Below are 24362 nucleotides of genomic sequence, written 5' to 3'. Positions count from 1 at the left end.
CACAGTTGCACTTTTCCTTCATTTCCCCCTTCCTGCACACTCTCCATACTTAGAAGCAGGCACACTTCCCACCCTTTCTATTCTCTGTGCACACAGTCCTCAACCCTTCCTCCCCACACATACACTCCCCGCTTTTCCAGCATCTACTAATGTCTAGATGCCTTTATCACAAAGCATTTCTCAACTCAGTGCCTCAGCTTGGCCTGTGAAAGCACATTCATTACACCTCTTACCTTTTTAAACCCAGTGTTTAGTATGTGTTCGCACATAAGTGCACTTTTTACAATGAATCACTAACACACTAAATACACGAATAGTGGTAGAGGTCCACTACACCTCTTTTAGTACCTACAATTATTTACCATTCTCTTAAACTGCACTGGTTCTCAAATGCTCCACAGTAAATGGGTCGCAGACTAGCCAACACCTACTGTACATAATGAATATCTTTACACCCTATTTATTGTTTTTTTTGTTAAGCTCCCTCTGTTTATCTTTGCCTCACCATACATTCCATGGGATCCCTTCAGTGGCCCACTTCCCTAACTTCGTTAGTTTCTTTCTTTCTTAGTAAAGGATCAGGGTATTGTCCTTGTTTTTTTCTTGTTCCACTTGAAGCTAGCAGCCTGGTCATAGAAGGACTGTAGGAACTATTTTTATCTCCCCTTTAAAGAGCTCTTCCAGTGGCATACATTTATAGCCTACTTTGTAGAGTTGATGCTGCTTCATCTTTAGTTCGTTCCTCTCACTGAATGTCTTTTATCATTATTCTCACTTCTCACCTGTAGAACGTATTGAATTATTTTACCATTCCAGTTTTTTTCTTTGGATTTATTTCTATTCCTCTGTGCAGTAATATTTTTCCATCAGAGTCTTGCTCCCCTTTTTATGGTCTGGCTTGACAGTGCAGCTGTCTTTAGGCAATTATGTGAGGTTCACTAGAGATGGGCTTTGGCTCCTCCCTCATATTGGGAGCCAGGAGTACATGTTTTGATTGGGCAGACGTTGTGTACTTCCCCATAAAAAGTGCTTGTCCTCCACATAGCTGTGATCATTTTGTTTATTATTCAGCTGCCTGGGCTTGGACTTTCAGGGACACACTTACACATAACATTTTAATACTATTAAAGTGTCTTGGTATCTACATAATTTATGGTGTTTTTCTCTGACAGTACACAGATGAGAGGAGGGCAGTCACTAACTTATCTGGATGTTTAGGTCTTGCTTAAAAGCTCAAATGCCACCTCAACATTTAACCTTGACCAATATTATGCTCCAGTGTTTTGCTTCCACACAAATGCATTTTCAGTCCCCTGCTATTAACTTGCAAAGCTTCAAATTACCATACAACATCCCTTTAAATCCAAACCTATTGACATTGCCAATTTTGGTCTAATTATGGTGCAAATATTGAGTTCCCCAGGATGTACTCTGCCACATCTTCACTATGTTGAATCAGTGGAGCACACAGTGCTCTTGCTTCACCTCAAATTGCTACTTTCTTTAGATTAGTGTCAATATGTCTTTCTGGCAAACATCTGTTGGGGGTCTTCTGCCATCGCTTGGGTATCTTACGGTCTCTCCTCAAATTCAGTTTCCTCATCCGAGAAGGATCAGCTTATCTCCGAGAAGTTCCACCTAGTTCTGTCTTGACTCATGATCTTCCAGCAGCTCCAGCTTCCCAGCATTGCTTGCTGTCTCTAGTTCCTAGAGACCCATATGCCCAGTTAATTCATCCATTGAGATTGTGTTCATCAAGCCACCACCCTCCCATCCAGTGTCCCCTCCCTCCAGTGTTATCTCCTGCAGGCTTCAAAGGTTCTGTATGGCATGACATCTTTAATGTTAATTTTTTTCTCATCAGCTCCACAGAAGAACTTTAAATCAGCCTCCCTATGGGTAGATTGGCTTCTCCCCTGCTCTTTATTAGTAATCTATAATTTACTGCATTGGCGTGTTGTACGATATTCACCATTAACCTAAAACCACGAGGAGCTCTGTTTGCTTTTTATCAGTGTGCCTGTATCCTCACATTGCTTCAGTGTTTTGCAGCCTGAGTCTCTAACAAGATTGTATCACAAGTTATAGTCTGATTTTTGGTCGACCTTTTAACTCCAAATTGCCCTCAGAAATTCAATCAGGTCATAGTTAGCTCATTCTGAGCTTTTTAATCTTCTGCTATTCTGAACGCACTGAATCGCGCCCACCAACGCAGATAGTAGAGTTCTAGGTAAAATAACTGACTAGTTTCACAACATTGGCAAGAAGGGGCGATTAAGCCACTGCTGAAGACACCAGTCTTGAAAATACCAAGAGTAGTTTGACTCTTCTTCCAGTCATCAGTAAGATTAGGGAAAAATAATCGTACACAGACCACTTTGAAACTTATAAAAGTCAGGAACTACTAGGCATTTCTCAGTAGGACATCCGGCCTGCAATGGGCACAGAAACTGCATCGGGGCAGTGTTCTCATGATCTAAGAATTGGGAGAAGAGAGAGAGGGATAGAACGTACAAAATAAATAGAGTTTAATTAGGTTCTTGATATGACGACTAATGATAATCCTATAAGGTCTGTGCCAGTGGTCCTCCCAGTGCAGACGGAGGCCTTATTCTCTGTGTCTCCGCGGGCTATTCATTTGACATTTCACATCCCCTTTGTATTACATTGAGAATGATTGGTTTACTGTCAGTATGTGCTGCTGGCTTACACCAGGCCTCACTGGCTTTGCCCTACACCAGTGTCTGTGTGTGATGCCAATGCTTTCCTGAACTAATATGTGATCTTTGTGTTGGAGGCTGCCCTGCCTCATAAGATGCCATTTGAATAGGCAGTTTCTGTAAATTTCATTAGACGATTCACTAACCTTATTGCTGTGCTCAGCTGCCGTAAAGCAATGGTTCTGGCTGCTGTTTACCTGTAGATGTGCCCAGTTTATTTATGAGACAAATTGATGTCAGTGCGACAGCAGAATCATAGACTATTGGCACGAATAGAATGACATTCTGACTCGGGCTGGTTCACAATTCTCATCCCAGAAACACAATCAAGATAATAATGCATGGTTATAATATTTCAGTACTATAATTTAATGGTCTCTTAGTGATGGAATCACAAACTTACACCGGCAAGTCATAACATCTCTGTGCATGTGCGCTCGTACACTGTTCAAGCTCAGCATTTAACATGGGTATGCCATGGGACCTCACTAAAACACGGAATTTAAATCTCCTAATTCAGTTGAAAATTCGAAGATAACGTTTACAAGTTTAAGGACCATCTCTGTGAACGAAGTAAAAATCTTCTTTGCATAAAGAATTTAGAGTGCACAAACCCTCTTAGCTGTTTGAGGAAGGAAAGACATCTTCTGTGATAATCTGGCCAGTTTTTTTTGTAACAAAGTGGCCTCTATTATTGAGGAGCTAGGGAAGACAACAGAGCCTCTGGAAGGAATAATGGAACAGCTGGCCCCTATCGAGGACAGGAGTAAGCCGTCGGAGAATGACAGCTCTAAGGAGTCTGTCCGGGAGGCTCTTTCGGAGTTTCCCCCTATCCAGTTCGAGGACTTTTGCAGGTTAGCGGAGAGTATTGTATCAGGCTCCCCCCTTGACCAACTACCCTGTAAGAACTGGAAGGAATTCGGGGTGGAGCTTTTCCCACTGTTGTGTAAGATCTGTAACCAGTCTCTTGTAGAAGGGGCGTTTCCAGTTTGTGGAAGCAGGCACTTGTAACACCTCTGCTAAAAAAAGCTTCCCTGGATCCTGAATGCCTGAAAAACTTTAGACCTATATCCCTCCTCCCCTTCCCAGCCAAGGTAGTTGAACGGGCACTGAGTGGCACACTGTCCGCACACTTGGAACGGGCTAAACTTCTGGAGGAGGAGCAAATCGGCTTCAGACCAGCCCATGGAACGGAGACAGCTCTGGTGACCGTCATGGATGAGCTTCAAAGGCGGGCAGACAGGGGTCAGGCAGTAGTGCTGATTCTGCTTGACCTGTCTGCCTCCTTCGACACGGTCAACCATAACATCTTGTTGAGGAGGCTGAGTGAGGTGGGAGTCACGGGGCGGCCCTGAGATGGTTCCACTCCTTTCTCTCAGGGAGACAGCAAGCAGTATCCCTTCCTCCTTACCAATCTGCCTTTACTCCTGTTCCTCATGGGGTACCTCAGGGCTCGGCCATCAGCCCCATTCTCTTTAATGTTTATTTGAGACCCCTGCTGAAGATCATCAAGCGTTATAATATCAAAGTCATCAATTACGCTGATGACACTCAACTCATTCTCTCCCTGGAGGGAGAGCAGTCCATCTCAGCAGAAGAGTTTCATAGATGTTTAGGAGATATGACACAATGGCTGAAGGAGAATTCCCTACAATTTAACATTGCTAAGACTGAACTGATGCATGTTAAAACGCATAAGAACAGGGACGGGCCGCCCATGAATCTGTGGCCACCAGAGTTCCCCAACCCCGGCTTGCCGGTAAAAACAGTTCGCAACCTAGGGGTCACATTTGACTGTGACCTCTCTCTAGAGGTGCATGTGGGGAAAGTGGTGAGCTGCTGTCTGGGGATTATGCGCTCTTTGAGGAAGATCTTTCCCCTCCTACCATCTCAAGCCCGTGCCTTAATTGCACGCAGTACCATACTTAGTCGGGTAGATTATTGTAATGCTCTACTCCTTGGATCCCCCAAATTCCTGCTAGACAGGCTTCAGCTGGTTCAATCTGCTGCGGCTAAGTTGGTACTGGGCTGGTCAAGGCGGACCTCTGCCTCTGGAGCACTTTCGGAGCTGCATTGGTTGCCAGTGGCACAGAGAGTTACATTTAAATCTCTGTGCCTAGTTTTTAAAGCCTTGCACGGAAAAGGTCCAATCTCTTTTCAGCAAATGTTTGAGTGGTACGGTCCGGGCAGAGAGCTTCGCTCTTCGAAAGGAATGTTAGTAAAAGTACCACGCTTCAACAAAGTCAGGGCAGGGGGCAGAAGATTCAGGGTGGCCGCAGCTAGGCTGTGGAACACTCTACCTCTTGTACTGCGGCAACATGGGGAGCTGCTTGTGTTCAGAAAGAACCTTAAAACCTGGCTATTCCCTATGAACTAGCCCTGCGCTTCAACCCCCTCCTGTGCTGTCACGGTCTCAGAGTTACCAGCGCCAAGATGCCTGTTAGGTGGTAGTGCGCTTAAGAAATTGGATAAATAAATAAATTGTGCAAGAAGATTTATATCACACGAGGTCATTCGTTCAAGTGCTGTACGCATGATAGTTGCAAACAGAACCATCAAATCCCATTGAGAATAACGTTCTCCTGCACAGGGGAATGATGCAGTAAGCAATCAAAATGGTTATGACTATCCCATTGCACAGAAGGTATCATTAAGGACATTCCTAATAAATTAAGCATCAATGGCCAGTAGTTAATGTTTGTAATTACTGTAGCCTTGGACCTGTTCTGAGAGCTTCGACAATAGATTCATATTGGTAGGGCAAATTTGTATTCCCACTGTTTTATGTTTTTTGGTTGATAGCTTATTAAGGGGGAGGTTTACCTTTCTTGACTTCGTGAAATAATGTGGGGTTTTTACCACCTCAGTGTAAGGGAATGTGCTTCCAAATTCAGAGTATTGGTTGATCAGCTAGCTGCTGCTTCGGAGAACCAGTTAAATTAGATAAAGGACTTCATAGTGTCACAAAATGGTGATTGAGCGTCCTTGGGCTTCTAATCTGGATATTGGTAAACAAATAGAAAAGCCCCTTACCCTGCAAATGCTTTGATCCATGTGATCATAGAATAAAGAGTATGAATCCTTACTTGGACAGCAGTCCTCTATGTGCTTTCTGCAACTCCCTTACCTTGGCACAGACCCTTCAACACTTTTAAAATAGTTAGACATGGATCTGGAGATGGTATGTCTATCTGTAGGGAAGCACTTTGCATGTGAAGAGCACCACGAAGAAGCAAATAAATCTTTGACTAGAGTAGGCATATTCTTATGGGTGATGGGAATCTTTGATGTAGTCAATAAAAGATGAGCAGAGTGCAGGCTATTTTCAAATTAATTTTGAACTCCCATAGGTGTGAGACTTTTGTTTTAAAACTAATGTGCCACTGTTCAATGGTGTCTTAGGCAAGTGAACAAATCAAAGACCTATACTAATACATTTTGTAGAGTTGCAGTAAAATCCAGACTTACTTAGATCAAATACATCTCCCTGGGAAACTTGGGAAACTTCAGTTTTTGCATTGTTCTCCTAAAGAAATTAACCTTCTAAGTATGCGGCCTGTATACTTGAGGCCTCCAAATGGACAGTCATTTATACATCACTCACAATATTGCAATGTAATTAATGTGGGCTATATTTGTGGTGAAAAAGTGTAACCATATTACTCATGGCAGAGTGCCGGATTGGATGGCTTTGTGGCTCCCGTTCCTAAATATGTACTCTGTAGACCAATTCATTATAGAGCTCAGAAATATTTGTTCAGGAGAGCAATTCATTATAGTGCTCTGAAATATTTCATGTGTGCTTGACTTATAGTGTGTACCGAGCTACAAAGCGTTGTACTGAGATGAGTGTACTGTAGAAGCCAGGGTATGGGAGAAGGAAGGAAGAGGGTTTGGAGATGGTGGTAAAAGTGTGTCAGCTAAGCAATGGGGGATCAGGCCGGGGTCAGGAGGTACCTGAATGGGATTAATGCAATAAAAAGGGGCTGAGGGTGCTTCTCCTGCTATAGTAGTTTGGATGGTATACTGTAGGGCACGATGCGGAACAAGGTTGCAACCTGCCAGGTCAGCCCTGAGATTTCCTTCCATATTTTGGGTGTGCAGCAGGAGCAGGTCTGACATCTTATCTTTTCCTTCTGGAATGTCTTAACTTCAAGTCTGGCACTAATACTGCCGTAAGTTATGCAAATTCTCTCCGATCCTGTAGATGGTGTATGTGTTCAGATGGGTTAGTACAATTAATGGAGTGTTGGAGTGAGTAAAGTTTAAAGGCTGTTAGTGAAAGGGGAAGCTAGAGAACACTTTTGAAGATTCAGGTGGGTAAGTGGTAAACCTGTGAGCATTGGAAGCTCAAGATAAGACCAGTGACCAGTGCTTTATGGCTATTCTGAAATCGGTCGCAAAGGAAGAGTTTCACCAAGCAGAGTAGCATCAGCTGTTGCCATGGGGATCTTTGTTTTGTCTGCAGATTGGTTTTTAACGTTAAGTTGAATTTAGTGTCAATATTGATGCCTATGGACTTAGCACAGACGGTGAGTGAAGCTCTCCAGATGCATCTTTGAGAGACATTCTTGTGTTACTTGTTTTTTGTGTTTTCTCTTGATGATGATTACAAATTCTTTCTTGTCGAAATGTATCTTGAGGAAGTATTTGTATATCCCAAGTTTGAATGGAACTGAATCCGCCCTTCTGTTGATCATACTTTTAATGTGCCCTGAATCCCTGACTAGGGACCTATGGGGAAATGTGTTGTAGCAAGTTCCAAATCTCAACCCCTGGTTCTCATGAAGTATTTGATGAAGAGGTATATCCTTTTTTAATCTGTGTCGCAAGTTAAAAACTGTTAGTTTCAAAGACTGTTAATTTGTAAGACAGTCTTTTGCTCAGACTCTGAACATTCTATGAATTAGAAGAAATGAAAACTGTTTTCTGGTTTTTTTTTTTAAAGGAGAGTGTTTTTTAGTAATTTATTTTCATTCAAAACATAAACAAATATTTTTGCACAACTGTGGGTAAAAAACTGTTGTAAAAGTTATTTTATTTTGAACCTTTATTTGGTTATAGCTTAAAATTTGACCAACAAGACAGATTTAGTATTGTAACAACCTCTAGTAGGGTTGAACGTTAAAGCTCAGTTGCTTTAATGAGATGTTTATGTAATGTTCTGAATTTATAACTTTTGACAAACTAAATGTTATTCAGTCCTATCGTTATCAGATTAAATGTTTCAAACTATAAGCCTTATACCATTTCTCATAGGTCTCCTTAAAGGTGTATTTATAATCAGTGTTTGTTTGGTGTAACATACACAAACTGGGGATTTTACCTGTTGCCCTGCTAGCCCACATGGTTACTGTAGTAAAATGCATTTGTTTGCGCAGCTCCCCCAGTTTTGTTACGTTAGATTTGATGATTTCCAAGTTAAAAAATGCTATTGTTGATTAACTAAAGTCACAACAACAAAAGCCAAGCATACAAGTTCAAGTTTAGTTTGGTCATGTAAACCTAATACACAACCAGTTCTAAAAAGGCTTAGGAAACGTCGATTTGCTGCTAATACATAGGTTAAAACGCGGTTTATGACGACCTCTGTTTTAGGTCAAAACAGAGGACATCTGCTCTTATAATTATCATAAAATCAACATAATTCACGAATCATCCTACTACCAAAAGGTCATCACCAGTGAAAGCCAATTCCAGTGTTTCCTGGCACGTCTGTTTAAAATTAAAGGTTGCAATCGATGTCCTCTTGCTTGCAACAGCTAAGGACAAGTGCAGATTAGGTGTACCCAAGCGTCCCTACTCTGCCCGTGCTGTTGACAGTCTTTTGGCCTATTATTATTTACTTTATATTACCTCAAAAACCTTCAAAAGTAGGAAATACACAAGTAATTTTCCTTAATTCAACGTGACAAAGGAATTCTGAGTTAAGGAAGTAAGCCTAAGCACTCATTATACGGCACAAATGTGATGTATGGTGGGAAAATCCATCTTCTCATGGAATCTGTGACCGGGATTCCCGTAGAAGAGTTTCCAGAAGTTTGGAAGAATTTGAGTGCTCTAGCATTTAAGTACCCTCCACTGCCCTCCCAGCCTATGTGAGGCAGAGCAGTTTGCTGGTTACTGTTTTTCATTTTTAGTGAAAGTGGCTTTTAGTGGCCTCTTTTGGTAATGTTTGTAGACTAATATTGTCTTTGACTATTCCCATTGCCTCGTATAGATGTTTATTGCATTTTCTTAAATATTCCTAATTCCTAATCCCCTTTAGCAATGTTCTTTGAGGAAATTTTGTCACTTTGAGCCACTGGTAAGGTAAATCCAGTATTTCTCAATGAAACCAATTTTTACCTCTTAGGGCTTGAATTACTTAACATTGTGTGTAGCCACACCTGGCTCTCCCCAAAATTAATAACTCCCTTTCTCACAGTTATCAGTCTTATTGGTGAACTGGCCTCATGTCCCTTTGTTTGCCCTTGATGGAATACTCTTGCTCCACAGCAAAGCAGGCACATCCCAGGGAACTATAATCGTCTGCCCTGTATTCCATGTTGCCCCCGGTCAAATTCTGTTTTTTATAAAAACAGATAAACTGTAGTAAATGCAAGGGATTCATTTTCAGCTGAGATTGGATACACAAATTCTAATGAAATCCTAGAAAAGCATAATATATAGAAACTGGCACATGGGATTGTAGAGCTGTCTCTGCTTACTTTGTTTATTAGCACCCGCAGTAGGACCTGTCGGCCACTGTTGCTGCTCAGCGAATGCCTGCGACCAGTATCTAAATGTTGTTATTTTTCTCCTGTAAGTGATTGGCTCCTATTCCCTGCCACTGCCTGTGAATCCCTGGCTGCAGACCCATTATCGGTGCCTACAAGTACTAAGATTTCTGCAACCTGCTAGTGTCTGAATGTGTGTGCCTATCTCATGGCCTCTTGCCACTGTTGTTGAATACCAATCTTAAGTTTGCCTTTATCTTAATCTTCCAGTGTTTAAGTACCAATTGTGCCTTTTGTTCATTTATGCTGTATGTGCTGACTTCCCATTTGTCTTCTGTACCCATTGCAGGTATGATGATGAGGAGGAAGAGGAGGATCAGATTCCTGGGGATAAGGAGAGGTTTGCCAGGTATGGGTGTTCCTTGATGGTCTCCTGCAAACAGGGAGGGCCAGGTCCAAGGCCTGGGCCACTGCCTCAGACAGCTGGGTGTTTTGTTTCCAGGTGGTAAAACCCCAAATCCAGTTGACTACAAGCTGTTCAGGTAGGAACAAGTAATCTGAAAAGAAACTCTCCTGTATGTAAACTTAATATTTGAATGGAAAAGTCAGATTTATAATTCAGTAATATAAATTAAATTCACCTAGCTTGGATAAAGCAAGCTGAACAAGTTTGTCTGTTTGGTTACAGTTCTGCGCATGTAAAACACTTTTGTTTAATGAATATATATATAAATACCCACAGCAGTGTGTGTGTGAGACACATTTTGGGGGTGTGAGGTTGTTTGCTTTCTTTATGTGGATACAAATATAAACATACTACACTTCTAAGTATTTTAAAACCTTTTGCCATTTATTTAACATTATTTTTAGAGCAGGATTCCTTTATAGAGCAGTTCTATCTGAATAAACTTCAAAACTTTGATAAACCAGGGAAATCTTTGTGTTCATTGGAAATTCGAAGCTCCACAATTGCTCCAAGGGTCGCCAGCTCCGAAGAAATTCATCAAAATATTTTTTAATACTCAACTTTGAAAATCAACTGTATTGAACATCTACTTTTGAAAATGGGGCTTTAATTATGTTTCTTTCCAGGGTTCAAGAAAGTCTAGGCAATCGAAAACACATCCTTTGCTTTCTGCCAGGCATGTTATAATAAGTATGATTATAATCATACTAGGTATTATCTGCAGATCCCGTGTCATGATGATCCAAACTCATGTTTTTTCTGACAGAGATTCTTTGGAGCAACGTGAAAATCTCCTGGCATGGGTGGCTATTCTGTTCGTGTAGCATGTGTCTATGTTGTTTTACTTGTAAGGGCAGGACCTCAAGTGAAAGGTACATGGTATGTCCTCTGGATCCCCTTAGAAGTCATTTAAATCTCGTTAGACGTCTCTTTAAGACGGGAAGTACTTTAATTAATAATTGTGCAGAAAAATGTTGAGTATTTGACCCCTCAGTGCCACCCATGACTTCAAAGGTTTTTAGATTATTTTGTGCTGTTGATTTCTGTTAACTTTTTGGATAATATTTTAGTTTTCTCTGATGGGTGATTTTCCATTTCAGAGACTATTGCTTCATTCTTTGTTAATATCAGTAGCTTATTGCTGAATCTGGGAGATCGCATTTGAGAAAGTCAAATTACTTTAATAGTCACTTGAAGGTTGTATTTCCCACTAACTTAGAATTGGTTCCTCTAGAATGTCAGTCAGGGTAGGCAGTAGTGCAAAAATAATTACTTAAGAAGCTTGTCCTGGGGCTGGGAAGATCACACTAATGCTTGTTACTGGTACTATTAATGGCACCACTGATACTAGAGAATATGTTGATACTATTTACACTCCAGGTAAACACCACTAGCGGCTCTAGATGAAATACAGATTGGTGAAAATGTTTAAATATCTGAGCAAGAGCCCTCCCCCACCAACAAGGGTGGCATGCTTCATCATCGGGCAGCTCCTCGTTGGGCCGGTCCTGCATTGCCTAACGTGCCCATGAAAGGGGGCTCTTTGCCAGTTATTTTACTTGTCTAGTCGTCAATGAAGTTTACTTGAAGGTGAAAGTCTTTTTTATGAACATGTAAATTGGTGAGGAAAGTGAAAATAAAATTAACTAAGGAAGCGTATCATAATAGTGTATTATTTTGGAGGCCCTTATTAATGAATAAAAAAAGAGAGGAATATAAAGGAAGGTAATGTTCCTTCTTATTCTCTATCACTGGTCAACATGCTTCTTGCCCTTTATTTAATCAAATGATCTATGACAATTAATTAGGATCCTAATACCCTAATCTACAAAAGAATAGGACTTAAACTCAATTAGAGCAGTCTGCCCACATTTAGCAACCACCACATTTGTGTTGTAAAGAGAGACGTACCTCTTGTATATTGCAGAGATACTCTATACTTCAAATATCTGACCTAGAAAATAAGATTAATAATATGAAAAAACAATAGTGTGAAAAGACACGTAAAAACTTGAGATACTGTTACATGCCAGTGGACATTTCAGGCATTTTTTGTGTTCCAAATATATCTTATCCATCCAGCAGGTAGCTCCCACGCATAAACCATGGCCCATTTGTGTTGCCATAACTTCCAGTGAAAGCCATTACCGATAGTAAAACATCCATCACATCAAACAAAAGTGAGCCAAACATTAGTGCAGACTAGCAGGTTAGAGTAGAGTATTACGTCTTACCTAATCACCCTTAGGATGCTCTGATATTTTAATATTTTCTCTGACGTGTATTCCACCAAGGTACCCAAGTGGTGTTTACCTGGAGTATAAATGGGAACAGCCTATTCTGCATTTGTTTTATAGTATTGGGAGTGTGTATGCTGGACCTTCATTACTCCCTGTCCCACCAATTGTCGATAATTATTTGCACGGCGATGCAGCCATGGTACAAAGAAAAGAGAATTATTTTTAAGAGGTGATCTGATTTTGACCAACTCTAACTGTACACAGTATACAATGATATCCAAGGTCTTACCTACGACGATAATGCTGTGGTCGAAAATTTAAAGGCACCCTCACTTCAGGGGGCAGATGGCAGTACTCCTAGTTTAGAGGGTGGCTGCAGTTCACTTTCTTTACTTAAGAAGACCCAAATCAAAAGAGCTTCCACATGGAACTATCTTGACTGAATATCTGAGGGCAAATGTAGCGCTTTATGGTTTATTGGTAATTAAAGCACCACACTTTTTTTGGAAGATCTGGTTGTCCTGCGTGAATGGTCACAGATACTTTGAAATGCATCCATGACCGGCTGGTCCTCATTATCAACACTGCAAAAAGACTCTACTGATGAAATGAACAATATTGAGATTACCACTTTCAAAACGAGCCTAGCTGAAATAAATAACAAAATGAATGAATTTAAAGAATTCCTAATGCCACAGAAAATTACAAAGTTGCAGGATATAACGAAATTTGATCGAGAGAAAATCTACCCCAATATAAGGGAGTTTTTTTCATTCGGGAGAAACACAACTACAGAAGAAGGTATTACCACACAGAAGAGAAGAAGAAAATCATTCATCACTGCTTCCAGCTCTGATAGTTGTGGCAGTGATGATAAATTCGGAGGCCTGCTCAGAATTTATGGTTATCACATGAGTCTTTTTTCAATAAACACAACCAATGTGGCCAAAACAGATTGCCATGTTTCCCTCGAGACACCAACGTCCTTTTGCCGAGCCTTATTTAGACAGAGGCTAGAACAGAGGAAGAAGAAAAACAAGGGGCAGGGGCAAACATGTACAATGGAACCAAGTGGAAGCTCAGATAGTGAGGATAAGCAATACAAAGTACCAGAAGACAGCTTGATAGTTAGTTTATCTCAAAGGGAACTCGCCACTAGTGAAAGCTAGATTATCAATAAGGGGTTTGGGATTTGTCCTGCCCAACCCATGCGGACGAATTTAGGGCCTGATTGACGGATGGGTTATTCCGTCACAAACATGACAGATATTTCATCCTCTGTATTACAAGTTCCATAGGATATAATGGAATTGTAATAATGCGAACGGGATATCCGTCACATTTGTGACAGAGTAACTCTGTCCACCAAGATCATAATCAGGCCCTTGGACTAATCTGTAAACAATATTCTTTTTTTTTTCTCCAGGAAAATACGACTACATGCCTTCTTTTTATATATGGGTGAACCAGAGATGTAAGGAGATAGTGATTTGAGAAACCTTTCCATGTTTACACCAAATGCCAACACATTACCAAATAAGATTTTGCCATATGAACTAGTGGTATTGAACCACATCAAGGATCTAAGAGGCATAACACCATTTTGCAATCTGTCTAGAGATGAGACTCTCTATCAGCTCTCTCTCTGATGATTCTATCATTATAAAACCTACAGATCAAGGGAGTGCTTATTGTAGTTCTTTCTACTGCTGATTACATAAGAGAATGTCTCAGACAACTTTATGACACAAGATATTACAATACCATCAAGAAAGAGCCTTCAAAGAGATTGACCCACAAAATCTGCAGTTTGGTGAATGAAGCTGAAGTGATGGGATGGATAACAAATAGAGAAGCAGGCCTTGATTAATGAACACCCAAGAGTCCCGTACTTCTAAAGTTTTCCTAAAATACAAAATGACGTACCCCTCCACCTGAACACCCCATTGTTTCAGGTATAGGCTCCTTACTGGAGCCCCTCTCAAAATTTGTGACAATTTTTTAAGACCACTGGTTGAGAAAACCCCTACGGTTCTGAAGGACATAAAAGATGTACTTAATCTCATTGACAAGACTAATTAGAGTGATGTGACTGATCTACTGATCTCTCTTGATGTGGAGGCCTTATATACTAACATCTCCCAAGATGCCAAACTAGAGGTTGTTGAGGAAGTAATGGGGTCTAGTAACTGGACCTCCCTCCCCCTCCCCCCAATACATTTTATTATTGAATGTGCTTTGTAAGAACTTTGAAGATAATCTGTATTTGCAAATACTAAGAACTTCTATGGGGAGCATATTTGATCTCATTTTGGCCTGTCTGTACACATCCAATATTGAAAATAATTTCATTTTGTATGAAGAGGATCCTTACAAAAATAAATGTCATTTATGGCAACAACACAATGATGATATCCTCAATTTATGGAAGGAGTACCTAGCAAAATGTGAAGAATTTAACGTATGCATCAACTCTTAGAATCCATACTTGCGAATTACTAAAACATGTCAGATAAGGAACTTTCTGTTCTGGACTTACCTATCACTATTGATAAGGATCAAATAAAAACTAGGACCTTCAGAAAACCAACAGATCGTAACAGCTAACTTACTCTGTTTCGATGGCCATCATACTAAGGCATTGAAGAATAATCTCCCATTTGGCCAATTTCTTAGAATAGGAAAAAACTGCAGTGAACAGGGATTTTAATCAACAATCCAAGGAATTGATGGATAAACTGTCACTAAGGAACTACCCCACATATAAGAGGGCTAGGAACAACAACGTGATGCATTATTGGAGCATAGAGTACGAGAGCTATCTAATACACTTACTTGTGTTACGACGTTCAAAAATGTTTTCATTAAACTGTAGGGTATTCTTCATAGTGGCTCTCTTCCTTTTACCCGACTCTCGTTTGCATATAAACTCACTAAGAATCTCAAGTATATGTTATTCCCCACCAACACACAGAACAATATACATAAAAAACAACAGATATGGGGCTTACCACCTGTTACTGAACATTTTCCTTGCGGAAAATGCAATGTTTGCAGTCTAACAAAGGAATCCGCAACAATTGTACTAGATGACGGAAAAATCTGGTCTCTCAAGAAAAATACAAGCTGTAACACAAAGAATTGTATCTACATGATTATATGCCCCTGTAAATCAAGATGCAATGGGATCACTACTAGGACAGCAAAGACATGCATTAATGAACATAGGAGTGGTATTAGACATTTTGGAAAAGAATCACACCCCTGACGATAAGGGAGTGGACCATCCTGGAGGTCATAAAAAATCACTGACAAAATATCCCTTCTACAAAGTGAACAGAGGTGGGTGTTTCGTTTGAAACCCCACATCACTCGATTAAAGGATGATATTCCTTGGAGTCAACTGTCTTACCAGTGACCCCCACTTGTGACTGCTGACTGGAGCTTTTTGTAGATCTCTTCATCAATTCACTAGTTGTGACAGAATAATACAGAAATTATTACATTATCTTCTGTCGAGGGCGAACTCTAACTAATGTGTGACACCCTTCCATCTTTTATTTTATTTGACTTAATTTTATTTATTTTTCCCGTTGGTATGCCAAACTGTGTACTTCTCCAATATGACAGTGATCTGTCACACTGGTGACATATACTTAGTAATTACATTTTTGACTGGAGCCTGTTTCAACTCTCTACACCAATTTAGTATTATGCATACCAAAAGGAATCCGATAACAATATTACCATAAAAATATTTCTTCACATTTTCAATGGAAATTTCTCACTCACCTCCACCACAAATAATTTTCAGTCATTCCCTCATTTATATCTGTTACTCTGCTGATACTTCCCTCATTTATATCTGTTACTCTGCTGATACTTCCTTACTTGTAAGATATAAGTTCTTCTTAACTGCATATATGTTTTATACACCTGAAATTAGTTCTATTTCTGTATTTCACATTTTCCTGAAAATGTCAATACATTTTCACAACCTTTTTTTAAAAATACTTTCATCACCTTTCGAGAACATAATAAAAGTCATAAACTTAATTCGGTCTATCACAAAACAGTACCTGCAGTAAATGTCACACTCTGATTGTATGCAGACAATCACCTAGATTCTGAAGTGAAGCTCATCCATGCCAATTTCAATATGTTTACCTTACCTAGCCATATAACCTTATAGATTTATATTCTCACAAATAATTTTTGGACCTAGGATTTATATGATAAAGTGTACAAGGATTCTTTTAGGATCCTCTTCTAACTAGAGTAAGTTGAAGAACACATTTAGTTAATTTTGCGCAAAGAATACAAACGAAAATTACAAAATAATTTTCAATCCTTAGATTCAATCACAATAAATAGTGGAAAAGTATGGAAGTGATCTACATGCAGAATCTTACCCTCACAGGGCTATACATAATGCACCATTCTAACCGTTTGGTCTTTTTTTATTGAGTTTGACTACATAAAGCTGGTTAAAAGAAGCAATGCAACACAACATCAAAGAGCAAAAACATAAAGAGAAATAAAAAACTGACCACAATTTGTGTAATTTGTCTAAAAGAGTAAGGGGCAAATGTAATTACTAGTGGACGGTGCCGTTGTTCTACCAGGGTGACGGAGTAATTTACTCTGTCACCCACGTGGATGGACCACCAGCATGATAAATAACGCCTGCCAAGTTGGCAGTCCTTTATAAAACATTGCCAAGAGCCTCCGGCTCAGCGATTCCTGCCAATGCATTTCGCTGTTTGGTACAGGGCTCCGTCAACATTATGGAGCCCTGCACCAAACAGCTTTCGTTTTTCTTTTTAAAAAGTAAATACCAAAGCAGAATTTTTGTTTTGAAAATTAAAAAAAAGACAACTCTCCTGTCACCATGGGAGTCCTTTCCTATGGCAAGGGGAGCATGTAGATGTTTTCACTTCGCCTTACCACCTTGGTTTTCCTAGCTGTTACTGGCAGTGAAAACTGACCTCTAATTCCACCCATTCAAATCACCTGGTCATTATTATAAGTCTGCCTCTGACTGCCCTTACTCCACAGGGCCGCCTGAGAGTTTTAATCACAGCGGAGGCAGAATGATATCTGTTGTGATTAAACCTGTGGTCTACCCGCATCTAAATTGGGCTGTTGGACCATTATCCGAGCGGTAAGCATAGTCCTGCTCTATTGCTTACCGCCAAGATATACATCGAGCCCCAAGTATGTAGATGTGCTGAATTAAATTTGATATTTCTGTGCTACATGGAAAATGCATCCTGCCTCTCTGTGATCCAATGCTTGTACACTCTATGGAACTTCATGGTTAATAGCTTCTAAACTACTCATCAGCTTTCAGCATTGCCACCACTACGAAAGAGAGGTCTGCTGGGTCTCTCTGATAACGCACACAACAATAGTCCAAGATTCCTGGATATCGTCCTCACTTTACTTTTTAAGATCTCATTAACTGAAGTGCACCTCAGTGTTTCTACATGGCTGCCACCTCTTAGGAGGAGCATACCCTGCCTCTACGATCACGCACTACTGGTCCAGCTCAGTTGTAATTTCATTGATCATGCTTTTGGAAATTTGGTTCTTTAATCAGCCCACACTGAATTCAATTTTGCAAGGCAATATCAATGGTTCTTAGCTTGCCATTGTGCTCCTGTTTTACCTAAATGCACTGAGATTGATATTTAAATCAGTCCGTTTCCTTAATAATTTCTGTGCTGATGATGCCCTTGAACATAGTGTAATGACCAGACTGCGTCTTGGTTCATTTGTTGTAGGATAAATGTGTGAACAAAAATTGTATACTCCTATATAGCCTGATTTAAATTACCTTGGCCATCTTTTATTGAACACACACACTCACATTCACTTTTATCTGATTTTTATGCAAAGTAAAGTTTGTTTTGGCAACAATCTTGATCACCCCTACCCACAAGTACTGTTCTGTACCTTGGGGTTGGTGAGCCAACAATAGTTTCAACTGTGCTTAGAGCTTCCTCCAAGAAAACCTGTATGTCCTGACAGACCCAAGCAAGGTCAGCTCCCTCTGTGCCACATTTGATCACCTATCCAAAGTACCCTTGAAATTCAGGTATACGTGTTTGGAATGTACTGATCATGGTGTAGGTGTTTACAATGTAGTTATCTGCAGTGTAACTAATTGTAGCTGTAATTAAATTGTATGTTCAGTTGGTCTTTGAGCTTTATACCATTCATCTTAAGTTAGATATGCATTTGCAATGGTGTCTCACCTTGCCATTCCATTTGCAGTGACGTCCACAATGTTCCCCGCCACAGGTTTGTAGAAGTTTGAAATTAATATACCCTCATTTTTCAGCCTTGTGTCCTTATACATGGTTTCAAATGAGTTGGGTTATGTTAACTTGTGTACCTGTGACTGGGAGTAATAGTGATTTTGGGTGTAGTGAGATGTGTATTAATTTACCTAGTTCTGTGTGTGGGTGTGTATGTGTGTGTGTGTGTCTGTAAGTGCAAATATGTTGTGCTTCTCACATGTCTGTGCAAATAACATTGTGTATTTTTGCTTTGTTTTGTGCAGTGTCAATCTTTCTGTGAAAACGTGCATCTGAGTCTGATGTACTTATCTATCCAGTAAGCTTTATGCTCGTCTTTTACTACAGGGTCTTAAGTCTGTACTTCTATCTCTGTAGTAGGGTTGTTAATGTGCGTGTACACACAGTCATGTTTAGGGAGCACCTGTTCTTACATTCAAGCTCGCATGTAGGCTCAATAAAGCATTGTTGCGACTCCTTGTTTTATTAAAACATATTTGTGAAAAACAGACTGCCCAAACTATTCCGAGAAGAAGAAACTGGGAAGCACTGAAGGTAACGGTTGCATCTTGCTAACAAACATAAATTCTTAATTTGTAGTGGTGTCTAATTTGTTTATTCTTACATCAGGAGATGTCTTTTCACATAATTCTGTTATTCCACATCTATCAGTCTTTTGACCATAGGCTTGAAGTCCCACTGTATCTCCATTCTGGATCAGTGACCATTCGGCATTGAAGCCCTTCTTAGACAGCAGTCTGTGGTCCCTCATTACTTCGGTGCATGTTGTTCAATCCAGCGATAGCTGAACTATCTTTTTCTCTTTTTATTTTTTGATGTGGACTCAAATATCCCTGTAAACACAGAAACGCTAGTGAGAATATATTCTTGTCAGGTCGTCCACTCCACCCTTACTCTTCCTTTCCTGACTCCTAGCATGCTTTTGAGGGCTGACTCACAAGCCCTCCTTTATTTAGGCAGAGTCCTTGGTTGGAGTATGCCCTTGTGTCCCTTCATGTGGGGGGCGCAGCAAATGTATAGGTGTTTGTGGAAATAACAAGGCCCACGTCCGTGTTAGATAATCTGGCCACAACCCTTGACCCTGACGGAAGTTGGACCAGTTCCTATACCCACTCATTGTCCTGGTTGCCCCAACCATGGGAACCAGCAAGGAAGATGTCATCTATCTGCCCATCTCCACCTTTTTCCCTGGATATGTGTCCTGTAATAAGACACCAATAAAAATGTTTCATTGACAAATTCTTTAGAACACTAATGGTACACACTGTTCAGTGAAGAGCTCCTACTACAGGCAAGAGGTAACCAAGTCTCTAGGCTTTCACTTTTCATGTACCTATCTTAGGAAGGGTCCCTGTGAAAGTGGGAGGGAGGAGAAAGGTACACACTATTCAGCAAACCGTTAATAGGATACTCCTTGTTCATTGTTTAACACTGGACGTCGACGTGTATACACCTTAAAGGTGCAAGAGGTACATGCAATTGCATGAAATTGCTCTAATACGTTCAAAAATTAAACTTCGTTTAGCATTGTATCTATTGGCCACTGTGGGCTGTAAACTCCATCACAGTCACTGAGATGGTCTGGAGTTCTACTGAGTCAATGTTTTGTTTTCAGGACAACCCAAAATGTGACTTTCTGTTGGTAGAGTCAAACATGTTCCTGCCAAAGAATGTGTTACTGCTGTTTTGTGTACGGTTTGAGACCGCTATTTTATGTTCCTGATGTTCGTTACTAGCACATAAGCTCTGGCGTCCAAAGAGACAATAAGTAGGGGCACATGAGGGCATGCCTTGGAATGAATAAGGGACACCAATTGGTGCATGTTCCATTTGCCACATAGACCACTGTTAGACACACAAAGTATAGTTTTTAGTGGTTTTCAATGTGGCCATTGATTTTCCAGATAGTTTTGGATTTATATGATTAACTTAACTCCTAACAAATGTGTTATGTCAAAATTGCCTTCCTTGAGTGCTACACATGCTTGTTTATTTTGTAATAATTGTGATTTTGTTTTTATTTTGCTTATTGTGTGTTGTCATTGCTATGTTCTGTACACAACTATGCTGTTCTTTAACACTTATGTACCTAGGCATTACAAAGCATTCAGTAGATAGTGATTGCTCCTACACGAGTCACATAGCATTCAAGGAAGTGTGCATGAACAATCATGATAAAACAACATTTAATGGAGATACTATGGGTCAGACAGCACACTACATTCAATGGGGAGGCCAAGAACATCAAGAGAGTGACAACATTCGATAGAAGGGTCATGGTTTTCACATGAGCACCAAAGAATTCCATGTCTGTAGTCTTATGAGAGGTTAATGGCATTCAGTGGTATGTCTGTGGGCCATAGAAAAAATACAGACAACTTTATGCTGAGACTCTTCCTCATACTCAGTACAGGAGGTGATACATGGTAATCCATGGAAATTCTGTTGGTGATAGAGAAGACACTTATGGAGAGCTTATGGGTAATACAGGTGATGCACAGTCTGACATTGAGAACCCACTGGCCATACAAGGGACACATTCTGTTAAGCGAATAGACCATGATCCTTCTGGAAAAACAGAGCATCCCATAAAGAGGCCATTTGGCCATGAAGAGCCTGTGGCTCATTTCATAGATGCACATCATGCCATGAAAATGTATTGGTTTATACAAGATTCACACATCCTTCCATTGAGAATGCGTGTGGGTCCCAGGGGAAAGTCACAGCATTCCATTGAGAGCCTTCGGGTCATCCATTGGAAATGCACCATTGATGTAGAGCTCATGGGTCATTTAGTAGATGCACACCATTCCTTAGGAAGAATGTGGGTCCTACATAAGATGATATTCATAGAAGTGCTTGGTAGTCAAGAAGGTTGAGGGTGTTCAGGAGATAATCCTTGTTACATAGAGAGCCCATAGGCCTGCTAGAGATGCATAGCATTCCATGACAAGCCAGTGTGATTTATATGACAGCTAGCAATCCACTTAGGATCCTTGGGTCATATTGAAGACACCTTTTACAAAGATGCCATTTAACATCCAGGAGATGCACAACATTCAGTGGAAAGCCAAGGGATCAGTTACAAGATGCACTGTATTCCACAGCGGATCTGTGTTTCAAACAGGAGATTCTATGAAGAACCTGTGATTCATACAGGAGGTGCATACAGAGCATTTCAAGCAGTTTGTGTGGGTAGTATATGAGATAGGCAACATTTATTTTAGTGTGCTGTGTCTAAACTGGGAATGCACAATGTTTCATTGGAATTATTTGGATTGTATTCGATTAACATTTTATTGGATGTCTTTGCTCACACAGGAGATGCACTGCCTTTTAAGGGAGGTGTGTGTGTGTGATTGATGGATGTGACATTGAAGTCCAGCAAAAGGATGATTGAGTGCACCTCATAAGTATCCCTTATTTGTAATGTGTAACTTTTAGGTTAGCTTCATCTCATGTGCTAGTATTATTCATTCTATAAAGTATTTATTGATCAGAAAGCATCTGTCTGCATTATGCAACACCTACAGATGCTAACGCTACAGATCCTACCTGCATAGTTTTCTTAATCTTCTGCTCCTCCATTATTTCCATGGTTTCTTAGGGCCATATGTGCAACTGTTTCTTACCTTCTCTTGAATACACCTTTTATGAGCTTATGTCCTTTTCCTTAGTGTCTCCCTTTGCCATCTATTCCGTTTCTCTTTTGGGTGCCTGTACAGACACTACCTGATATGATTGGACTGCTGCTACCTCCTATATAGGGAACTAAATCTTTAGTGGATTCGGATTTATCTGGAAACCATGTCCAGATTCCTCGTGCTTTCTGTGAGCATGTAGCCATGTTGTGCATGAAACTCAATATGTATGTGCCTCAGTGCCACTAATCTGCAAATTAACTGAGAAGTGTAAGGAAAGCCTACCTGGAAATTGGTTTTCGTCATGCATGGTAAATGTACTACATGTCAACCTGGAGTGCTACACAAAGCTCCTAAACAATGCCAGTGTTCCTCCGATAAACAGTTATTTGATTCATCGTATGCCCCACTATGGCTGTCCCTGTGGGTCTATTCTTTCTTTCTCCGGCGTTCCATTTTATGGCCTTTCTCTTGGTCTTAATTTGTCCTCTCGCATCTATGCTCAGCTTCTACAACAAGGTATTTGTAGGTCATATTCAATTTTTACCTGTTTCTGAGAAATGTGTAATTTTCAGTATAATTTTGTTACTCACCGATCTGCCACGCTGAATAAGAATGTGTATTAATTCTAGCGATTCACCTTCAGTAGGACCTTGCATGCCTGTTTCATTGAGCTAGCAAGACATTGTCCATGGGGAGTGAGAAAATCAATATTGCATAACTGTTGAATGGTTCTATGCCATTTTTAGTTTTGTTGTTTTATTGGATAACTTGTATTTCATGAGCTCTGGCCATATCAACTACATATTCTAGTAGTACTCTTGTATTATGATATTCATCTTCATCTTGTGCCTTACCTAGAGTATTGATGACCACACAGAGGATCTGTTGCGATAAGATCAGTCACACCTTTTCTAAGATTTTACTCCGAATCTGTTAAGAAAGTTTTTTTTAATCTCTCTGCCAACCCATCACTTTGTGCGTGTGGGAGAAACTGATATTCTCAATGTGTGAATTTACATTTGGCACAGGCCTTGTCATGAAATTTGACATATACGTTGGCTGTCAGGGTCTTTAGAAACCTACATGAGAAAAGACCTCAATATGAGATTATACTTTGTGCTGTTATTAGTGTTCCTTAGGCTAATGGTTTCCGGACCCATTGTTTCTCTATTAGTACTCACAAGTGAGTATCGGTTTCCTATGATAGTGTATTCTCTTGCTGTGAATAAAATCTACCCTGATGCAGTTGAATGAAATTCCAGTGATGGTCTATGGTTAAAGCAGGACTCTGTGTCTTTTAGGAATCATATTTGTCAAGTAAGAAGTACTGTGAAATATTGTTATCTGCGTTATTATTCATAGCTAGTAAAATATCTTCGACTTTGCCTTCGAGTTTTCTGTAAAATGGCCCTAGAAAAGATGATGATGTGCCAATTAGAGTAATTGCCTAAAAAGGATAGGTAGAAGTAATTGTACTACATATTCTTTGATTTAAAACACATCTATTTTTGTATAGCACAGCGTTTAGCGATGTCACTTTCAAGAGATTTCAAACCTCTATTGTATCTTCCATTATGCCCATTCTGGCATTTTTAAGTCCGTGCATGTATTGAGCTGGTATCAACCACCTTCATTTGTTCTCTGTATTCGTTCTTCTTTTGTTCTTTTTCTATTTTGGATTCAGGCATTTGGAATATTATTGTATAAGTTGGGCGCTAGAAATTGAGCTTCCTTCCTCTCTGCTTTAGGGCTGCTTCCTGCGCTTCCTCTCGGAGTCATTTAAGATTATAGAAGTGGTCGGTAAACTAGTCTAAAACAGAATGAGTGAGGGCCCTGCTTACGGTCTTGTCACCACAGAACGAAGGAAATAAAGAAAGATCTCTAGAGGCATAAACACTCTGATAGTGTTATCAATTTATTATTTTGTATTTGTTGTCTGCAATTAGCTTCCTGAGAGCCTCTTTAAGGTTTAAAGAGCGATTGCGGTACCGAAGGTGCTGTATATACAGCTGCCATTTACAAATTTAATGGTGATCACCAGGATTTAGAGTCACAGTTAGGAAATCCGCAGCATGGGTGTTGGGGGAGCATGGTCTTTAGTTAGATATTGGATACCTTATGCAACGCTTACTTGACAGAATTCATGATGGATAGCTTTACACCATCACTGAAATGTAATTCGAGTTAGACTGTTGTACTGTAGTCATGTTAAAGAGAATATTCTTTTGGAGGGGTGGACATATTTTCCAG

General features: G+C 40.1%; 1 protein-coding gene across 1 annotated transcript in view; it reads left to right on the top strand.

The window, feature by feature from the left end:
* ARNT2 (aryl hydrocarbon receptor nuclear translocator 2) overlaps positions 1–24362 on the top strand; it is a 677642-nt gene that overhangs the window by 187984 nt on the left and 465296 nt on the right. The gene's annotated exons all lie outside the window — the stretch shown is intronic.

Source organism: Lissotriton helveticus, chromosome 3_1, assembly GCF_964261635.1.
Source record: "Lissotriton helveticus chromosome 3_1, aLisHel1.1, whole genome shotgun sequence".
Classification (NCBI taxonomy): domain Eukaryota; kingdom Metazoa; phylum Chordata; class Amphibia; order Caudata; family Salamandridae; genus Lissotriton; species Lissotriton helveticus.
This window is presented reverse-complemented; position numbering and strand designations above follow the sequence as displayed.